Consider the following 9,282-nt stretch of genomic DNA (forward strand, 5'->3'; position numbering starts at 1 on the left):
AAGCCTCTGAGACAGAATTCGTTCATGCCAACCAATAGGTTATCAATGTTTGCTCATGGCTGCTTCCATTATAACATTCAATGGTTTTGTGGTTTCAATTTACTGTGTCAATGTAAAGATGAAGTTTCCAAATGGAAGGTAAAAATCTGAGGCCCTCAAGGATGATGAATCATAGGGAGGGGGGGAGCTGGAGCTATAGTACAGCAGGTAGGGCATTTGCCTTGCACATGGCCTACCCAGGATAGATTCCCAGCATCCTGTATGGTCCCCCCAAGCACCATGAGGAGTAATTTCTGAGTGCAGAGCCAGGAGTAACCACTGTGCATCGCCATGTGTGACCCAAAAACGCAAAGAATGATGATCTGGGATTGATCCTTAGTATTGCAAACGGCATTATTTTTTAATTTTTAATTTTTTTCTTTCTTTCTTGCTTGCTTGCTTGCTTGCTTTTTTGTTTTTTGGGTCGCACCTGGCTATGTATAGGGGTTATTTTTTATTTTTAAAAAAACTTATAATTTTTCCTTTTTACCTGTGGTTTAAAAGTGTATCTAAAATATTTTAGAGTAAATATATGTGAAGAAGAATAAAATTCACGGGAACTATTTAGTGTTCTTAATGATACAGGAGTCAGAATTTTGAGGTTAATTGTATGGGTATTGCATAAATAATTTTTCTACATTATGTGGGCTGTCCTTCGATCATGGTCACCATTTTTTCTGAGTTGCAGAAACTTCTTAGTTTAATGTAGTCTCATTTGTTTATCTTCACTTCCTCTTCCTTGGTCAGTGGTGTTTCATTCTAGAAGTTTCCCTTAGCTTTAATGTCATGAAGGGATCTTCCCACATTTTTCTCCATATATCTTAAGAATTCAGGTATTATAGTGAGGTCTTTAATACATTTGATCTGACTTTGTGCCTGGCACTATAAAGAGGTCTGAGTTCGTTTTTTTTGCATGTTGCTGTCCAGTTTTCCCAGCACCAGTTGCTGAAGAGAGTTCCTAGCTCAACTTCATATTTCTTGAGCCGTTATGAAAGATTAGGTAATAATACTCTGAGGGCCAGCGTCAGGATATTTGACTATATTCCATTGTTCTGAGGCCTGTCTTTATATGAATGTCATGATATTTTGATTACTACAACTTTGTAGTAGGGTTTAAAGTTGGGGAAGATGTTCCCTTCTTCTTTTTACCAAATATTGCTTTAGCTCTTCATGGGAGTATATGGTTGTGTATGAGTTTCAAGAGTGTTTAATCAATTTCTTTGAAAAATATTATGGGTATCCTTATAGAATGTGCATTAAATCTTTATAGAGCTTTGGGGTGTATTGCCATTTTGATAGTACTAAATCGCTCAATCTATGAGCATGGGATGTGATTCCATTTCCTCATATACTCTCTTATTTCGTGAAGTTGTGTTTGGTAGGTTTTTTTTTTGGTATAGTTCCTTAACCTTTTTAGTTGATTCTAATATACTCGATTTTCTGAGGTATTATTGTGAATGGGATTGTTTTTCTCTATCTCTTTTTTCTCTTTCATTATTAATATATGGGAAAGCCATGGCGTACCAGATATTGATTTTGTAATATGCTACTTTACTAAACAAATCTATTGTTCCCAGGATCTTTTTTGGAGATTCTTTGGGATTTTATAAGTATAGTATAATGTCATCTACAAATAGTAAAAGCTTAAGTTCTTCCTTTTTTATCTGGATGCCCTTGATATCTTTTTTTTTTTTTACCAAAATCATATGGCAAGTACTTTAAGTACTATGTTGACTAGGAGTGGTGAGAGTGGGTAACTTGTTTTGTGCCTGATTGTATTCTGGGATTCTTGTTCATTGATTTCTGCTCCAAGTCTTTGGTTTTTCCCCCTTGAGAATAATGCTTGCTGTGGGTTTGTGGTAATTTGCTTTGACTAGATTGAGTAAAGTACTTTCAACTCCAATTTTGTTGAGAGTTTTTCATCATGAATGGGTGCTGGATCTTATCAAATGTTTTATCTACATCTATTGATATGATCATATGACTTTTATCTTTATTTTATTGAGATGGTGTATTCTGTTGATTGACTAGAGAATGTTAAGCCATCCTTGCATCCCCAAGCTAAACCTATTTGGTCATAGTGTGTGATCTTTTGTTGAGTTTCTGGATTCTCTTTGCTGGTATTTTCTTGAAAATCTTTGTATGTCTATTCATCAAGGAAATAGGTCTGTAATTTTCTTTTTTTGTGGTGTCTCTATCGATTTGAGTATTAGGGTGATCTTTTTCTCATAGAAACTATTTGGGAGTATTTCTGTTTCTTCAATTCCTGGAAAATCTTAAAAATGTTGGAAGCAGTTCCTCTTTAAAGGTTTGAAATAGTTCACTATTGAATCCATCTGGGCCCTGGATTCTGTTTGCAGGGATACTTTTGACCATCATTTCAATTTCTTTGTTAGTGATAGGTTCAAGTATTCCAAATCTTCTTGGTTCAGCCTTGGGAGGTAATTGGAATCCAATAATTTATCAATTTATTCAAAATTCTCTCATTTCCTGCTGCAAAGAATCTCAATATAATCTCTGATGATCCTATGTATTTCTGTAGTTTCTATTAGGATAACCCCCTTTGCATTTCTGATTTGATTTATTAGAATTCTTTCTCTTTGTTTTTTTGAGAGGCTTCTCATGGTTTATTGGTCTTATTTATTTTCTCAAAGAACCAGCTTTTGCTTTTATTGGTCTTTTGGATTGTATTTTGGGATTCTAGCTCATTGATGTCTGGTACAAGTTTTATTATTTCCTTCCTCCAGCCTATTTTGGACTACTTTTGTTGATCATTTTCCAAAATCTTGAGCTCTAATTTATTCATGTAGGCCCTTTCTTTCTTCCTAATGAATTCTGGCAGATCTATAATCTTTCCTCTTAACACTGCTTTTGCTGTGTCCCACAAGTTATGGTAGCTCGTGTCCTCATTCTCATTTGTTTCTGGAAACTTTTTATTTCCTCTTTGATTTCTTCTCTAAGCCAATGGTTGTTCATTACTCCCCTTAAAGAAAATATTTCCTTGCTGAGCTTCAGTCTATTTGATCTATGGAGAAGTAACAAAGAAGTGTTGAAATCTCCTTCTAGTATTGTCTTGCTATCAATGTTTTTCTATAAGTCAATTAGAAGTTGTTTTTAAGTATTTTGCTGGCCTGTCATTAGGATCATATACATTCAGGAGGGTGAGTTCTTTCTGATGTACATATCACATGATCATTAAGAAATGACCTTCACTCTCTCTGATAATCTTTAGCCTGAAGTCCATGTGGTCTGATACTAGTATGGCCACTCCAGCTTTGTGGAGGTGATATTTTCTTGAAAACTTGTTTCCCAGACTTTTACTTTTAGCCCATGGGTGCTTTGATTGTTCAGGTGTGTTTCTTGCAGGCAGCAGAATGAATGTTGATTTCAGTTTTCTAATTCATCTTCCCATTCTGTGCCTCTGAATTGGCACATTTAGTCCATTGACATTGAGAGAGATTGTTTTGGTGTGGATTTGTGCTCTCTTTATGTAGAATTTTTGTACTTGTGGGGATTGTCTTAGCTTAAAGTAGACCTGTTCATTCTTCTTGCAACAAAAATATGGAATGCTTTACAAGTTTGCATATCATCTCTTTGCAAGGACTATGCTCATCATTTTATCATTTCAATTTTAGTATATGTGTTAAACTTAGTAGGAGTAAATTTTTCCATATTTTTCTCTTCTTATTACTTTGAGTGTTGTCCTTCCTCACTCCTATGGCAGACAATGATTCCTAATCAAGGAATGTATTTCAAAGCAGCATGAATAAATAGATTTAGAAATTTAATGTCCCAGAAAGAAAAATACGGTTTTTACCATATTATATTTTACCATACCCTAGGCATCAGTTTTACAAAATAATTCTTTTGGAAGATGGTATATGAGTTTGTTTAATGTCGTTCCCTGAAACCTTAATTAAGACCATTAAACTAGAGCCTTTTGCTGTTCTCGCCTCAGTCCCGTGTACTTCTCCAGGAAAAGGTGGATGGTGTTTTCTGCACTTTGACCACCTTGAATGTATGTAGGATTTTTCTCCTGAAGGATGACGTGAGAAGCATATTGATGATTTCATTCCACCTTATTACAAGTTCAACTTGAACGGAAGGTGAGACTCATGTGGCTCCTATAAAGGACAGAACAAAGGGTCTCAGTGAAGTTTAATGGCCAACTCACATTAACAACATAGATGACTCATAGTAACCTGTGTGCATCTTTCTGTATAGTGAGTTTCATATCTACTGATAGTGATTCTCAGTCATGACACATGGGCAAAACGGATCTATAATTAAAAATCTAGTTCTCTGAGCAGAGTGGGGTCTCTGACGTGATTGAACAAGTTTGTAGTAATTTATTACTAAGCACATAAGTATTTTCAATGATGCGTACTTTTCGATCTAAAATTAATTCCAAATATGTCTAAAACAACAGTCTCCTGACCTCGCACCTGGCTTTCCTCACTGGGGCCCCTTGGAGATGGCGGGGTGAGATTCCCTCATCACCCTGAGCATAGCCCAGGCAGCTGAAGACCTCTGCAACCAGCCATAGGTACGCTTAAGACCACTCTTCCCAAGCTTGAAGGAGCCTCATGCATGAAGGTACTGGAAGAGTAACCCAAATGTGCGGGACCGGGGGATGAGATCTCCATGGCTGCTCAGATCAAGACTGTGCCCCCTCCTTCCAGATCCTCCATCTTCTAGTAATTAAGTGTTAAAACCACGATCTACCCCTGGATCCATGTAATGCCATCAATAGCCAACATCCAGAGACTGGATCTTATTTAGAAGACAGCAACTCTGATTGTCCAGTTCTCACTCTCAGAGAACCTGGTAGGCTTCTGCGAGTATCTTTCCCGCATGGTGGAGTCTTTGTTTCTGGTCACTGTTTCTTTTGAGGTACAGAAGCTGCTTAATTTAAGATAGTTCCCTTTGTTTATCTCTGTTTCCAGTTGCTTGGCAAGTTGCATGTTATATTTGAAGATACCTTTATCTTCAATGTCGTGGAGGGATTTGCCGACCTTGTCATCACTGTACCTGAGGGATTCTGGTGTGATGTTGAGGACTTTGACCTATTTTTATCTGACTTTTGTGCATGGTGTTAGGTAGAGGTTTGAGCCATTTTTTTTTTTTTGCATATAGCTGTCCAGTTTTTTTCTGCACCGTTTGTTTAGAAGGACTCTCTTGAACCACTTCACATTTCTTGCTCCCTTATCAAAGATTAGATGATTATATATTTGAGGGTGTGTGTCAGTATATTCAATCCTTTTCCATTGCTCTGCAGCTGAGCCTTTGTTTCAGTCCCATGCTGTTCTCATTATTATCGTTTGTAGTAGAGTTTGAGGTTGGGGAAGGTGATGCCTCCATCGTCTTTTCCCCAAGAATTGCTTTAGCTATTCATGTGCGTTTGTTGTTCCATGTGAATTTCAGGAGTGCTTGATCAATTTCTTTGAAGAATGTCATGGGTATCTTTATAGGGATCAAGTTGAATTTTTACAATGCTTCTTGGAGAATTGCCATTTTGACAATGTTAATTCTCCCATTCCATAAGCAGGAGATATGTTTCCGTTTCCTCGTGTCCTTTTTTAATTTCTTATTGTATAGGTCCTTTACCTCCTTAGTTAAGCTGATTCCAAGGTTCTTGATTTTCTGAGGCACGATTGTGAATGGGATTGCTTTTTCATGTTACTTTCTTCTCTCTCATTATTTGCATATAAATAAGCCATAGACTTTTGGGTATTGAGTTTATAGCCTGCAATTTTACTATAAAAGTCTATTGTCTCTAGGAGTTTTTTCATAGAGATATTAGTATTCTCTAAATATAGTATGATATCTTCTGTGAATAGTGAGACATTATTTCTACCTTCCATACATGAAAAACCCTAAATATCTTTTTCTTATCTTTTTTCTCTTCCAAGTACTTCCAGTACTACATTGAACAGAAGTGCCAAAATGAATTTTTACTTAGCACATTCTGTCTGTAAATTTCTATGCTAAGAACAGTGGAAGATACAGTAATATCTTAGTAATTTACAAGTAAATTATGAAGACAGATAATTTAAAAGAATTTCTTTGTATAAATTTCCAAAATGTTTAGCTTTTATTAAATATATTAAGAATAAATCATAGGTCTTGATTATACCGTGAAGATTATTTTCCTGTTAGAAGGTACCCTTCTAAAATGCAAGAAAGAGACACATTTTGAAAATGTTGATTATTCGTTCATTCATTCAATGAATGTTTGTAGTCTGGTTGTGCAGTGCCTGCATGAAGTCAACCTGTACCCTCAGGTGAATGCATCAACAGTCTGATGGTGTCTTCATGCTTCCTGATAACCTCAAATGGCCACTGTGCCTCTGGCTGGCTCCCAACAACTCAGGACTACATTTCCCGAGAAATTAAACTCCCGAAAGATCTGTGGGAGCCATGTTAACAAACCACCCCTGGCTCAGCTATACAAGCTAATGGATTGGTCTTGTTTCAGAGACCCATAGACAAATCTGGAAGATATCAACAGCCACAGTTAACCTTGGAACTGCAAAAGGCTGAAGACACTAGGGTAAATCGGAGGGAGGCAGGTTAGTTTGGTGCCCACAAAACCAGAACCCAGTGCAGCCACTTTCTCCCACAATACAAAATCGCCACCATGCCCTCCTCTGGTTTCCACCGTCTCAGGATGGCTCTCACTGAAATATAACAGCTGAAAATTCGGATATGTGTGTTTTGTGACTGAAATCTCCAGGCTTTCTCTGGGCAGGATGGGCATCCTACACTCACTGCCCTGTACTTATGGAAGCCTCAGCAGTCATTTCCATACCTCAAAGCTACTCCAACCTTACCTTCCTGATAAAAATGCTCAATTACTTGAACAAAGATGATGACCTCTTAGTACCTGTATGAGACCCTTAATGCACAAAATAAAAAGGAGACAAAGAGAAAGAATCAAAGATCCTGCCATAGAGACAGGCTGGGGGTGGGGGTAGTTTGTTGGGGGATGGTTTTAGGGAACCAGGAATATTGGTTTTGGGAAATGTACACTAGAGGAAGGATGGAAGTTGGATCGTTGTATGACTGGAAGCAAATTATGAATAGATTTGTAATGGTCTATATCAAAGATATTCAATAAAACATTAAAAATACTGATGGACCTTTAAAACCCAGCATAACTATTTTTGTGTTCTCTGTAGGAAAAAAATGTTACTCGCCTGTGTGCCAATAGCTTGTAGAAAGCTAAACCCAAAGATATATCAATGACTGTCTTTGGCATGAATACTGTAATTTCAGCTATGTTATGTTTTAGAATCAGTTCGTGGACAAGACGCCAAGAGGAGCAGTGGCAAAGTGCATCAATGTTGAATGGATAATGTTTCAGGAGCTTGCAAGGGAGATGCGAAGCTTTGGAATGAGAAAAGGGAAGAAACAGAAGAGTGAAGTACTAATAAGTATCATGAGAAAAATGCAAGGGAGGACATTTCCTGGCAAGTGTCACACTCTGTTGAGCTTTTCGTGAGGATAAGTATTAGAAAGTATCTTTCCCATTTAGTGGTAAAAAGGTTACTTTTATGGGTATATTTAAAATTTACTTTAACGATTAGAATCACTAAGAGATACACAGTTACAAAGTTGCTCATAACTGAGTTTCAGTCATCTAATGTTCTAGAACCTTTCCAGTATATTGGGGCATTTTTGAAGGAATATCCCTGGTGCGAAGACTAGGGCATCTGAATCTTAACACATTTCACCAAATATATGATCTGTACTCACATGATTTACACTGTCTCCCCTGCTCTTTGATTTATGTTTTCATGCAATATTTCCTTGTGAACCTCACTTCAAGTGAGGCTCCCTATTTAAGACAAGTACATGTTTCTGGGACATTACATATTTTTTGGTTGCTGGGAGAGTCTCTAAAGCAATGCTCAGGAGGTGTGGGGGCCCTACAGACAATTCTCAGAAAACGTGGCCATGGTGCTTGGGGTCCTCCTATGCTATACAGCCTTTGATACTCTGGCAATCATGTGGTGCTGGGAGTCAAATTGAGTGCATGTGACACAAGTTACATAAGCACTACACTATCTCCTGCGGCCCTGGGTATTAGATTTATGTCAGCATTCTGAGGTCCTCCCTTTTGTCAGAAAGCAGAGACTTGTGCAGGAGAAAGTGGAAGAGACTTTAGGGTTTAGCTAGGTTGACTGAGTATCTGGTGCTACCATTAAGATTGGAACATAAAGTAAAAACAAGAGCCCCGTGCCTTTTCCCGCTGAACTCGACACCCTCCACAGGGGGACACCTGCGGGGAACACCTGCAGCAGCTCCTTTGGACTGTCCATCACCCAATCAGCGCCTCCCCTCCAGGTGGGTAGGGGGAGCACAAGCCAGGTTCACCACTCCTCACCCCCAGCTCCCCGCGTTTTCCTGCAGAACTGGACACCCTCCAGAAGGGGACACTTGAGGCAGCTCCATGGGATTTTCCATCCCTCCTCCTACATTCCAGGAACCTGGGTGGGAGTGACCCTGGGATGGGCCAGGGGCGTGGCCACCATATAGGGAGTGTGTCCTCCCAGAAGTGGGCGTGACCTTCTCCTGGGTGGCAAGCCGCAGTTATATTTCCCAATCTGGTCACTCAGGACTTTCATCTCTCACTTCGTCGCCTAATACCGACTAAAAATGTCTGACCACCTCTACTAGAATACAACAACATTCCACTCGCCTACTCCATTTCTAAGAAAAGACCTGTATGAAATGTGCTGTACAAGCTCAAAACTAAAAAGTACCTCCTCCAAAGCGCAAATCTCCACCACAAGGAGAATATGAAGAAAAGAAAAATTCTCAATCGAGGTTGTCCACAATGGCGCTCTCATTGATAAAGAATTCCAGGATAAAATGCAGAGGGTGTTCAAGGATCTACTCAAAGAATCAATGGAAGAGATATCCAATGACTAAAATAAGAAATGAAAGAAACAATAGAACAGAGAGCCAAGAAAATACAGGAAGAAAAGAGAACAGAATTTTAAAAAGCTACAAAAAGAAGAGTCACAAATAAAGGATTCAGTGGATGAAATTAAAAAGTTAGTAAGTGCCCTTAGCAATAGGTTAAGTGCAGCTGAAGAGAGGATCAGCGAGCTTGAAGATGAGCAACAGAACTCCCACTGGGAAGAACAAGCAATAGGAAAAGACATCAAAATGGCTCTAAGGAGAATCAGAGACCTAGGGGATGACGCCAAGAGGAACAACATTACAATCATTGGA

At 38.5% G+C, this 9,282-nt stretch overlaps 1 pseudogene; it reads right to left on the reverse strand.

Moving 5' to 3' along the window:
• Nucleotides 1-3,594: 3,594 nt before the first annotated feature.
• On the reverse strand, nt 3,595-3,688 carry LOC130025898 (uncharacterized; annotated as a pseudogene).
• Between the last annotated feature and the right edge of the window lie 5,594 nt (nt 3,689-9,282).

This window comes from Sorex fumeus, unplaced genomic scaffold (assembly GCF_029834395.1).
Source record: "Sorex fumeus unplaced genomic scaffold, SorFum_2.1 ptg000032l, whole genome shotgun sequence".
Classification (NCBI taxonomy): domain Eukaryota; kingdom Metazoa; phylum Chordata; class Mammalia; order Eulipotyphla; family Soricidae; genus Sorex; species Sorex fumeus.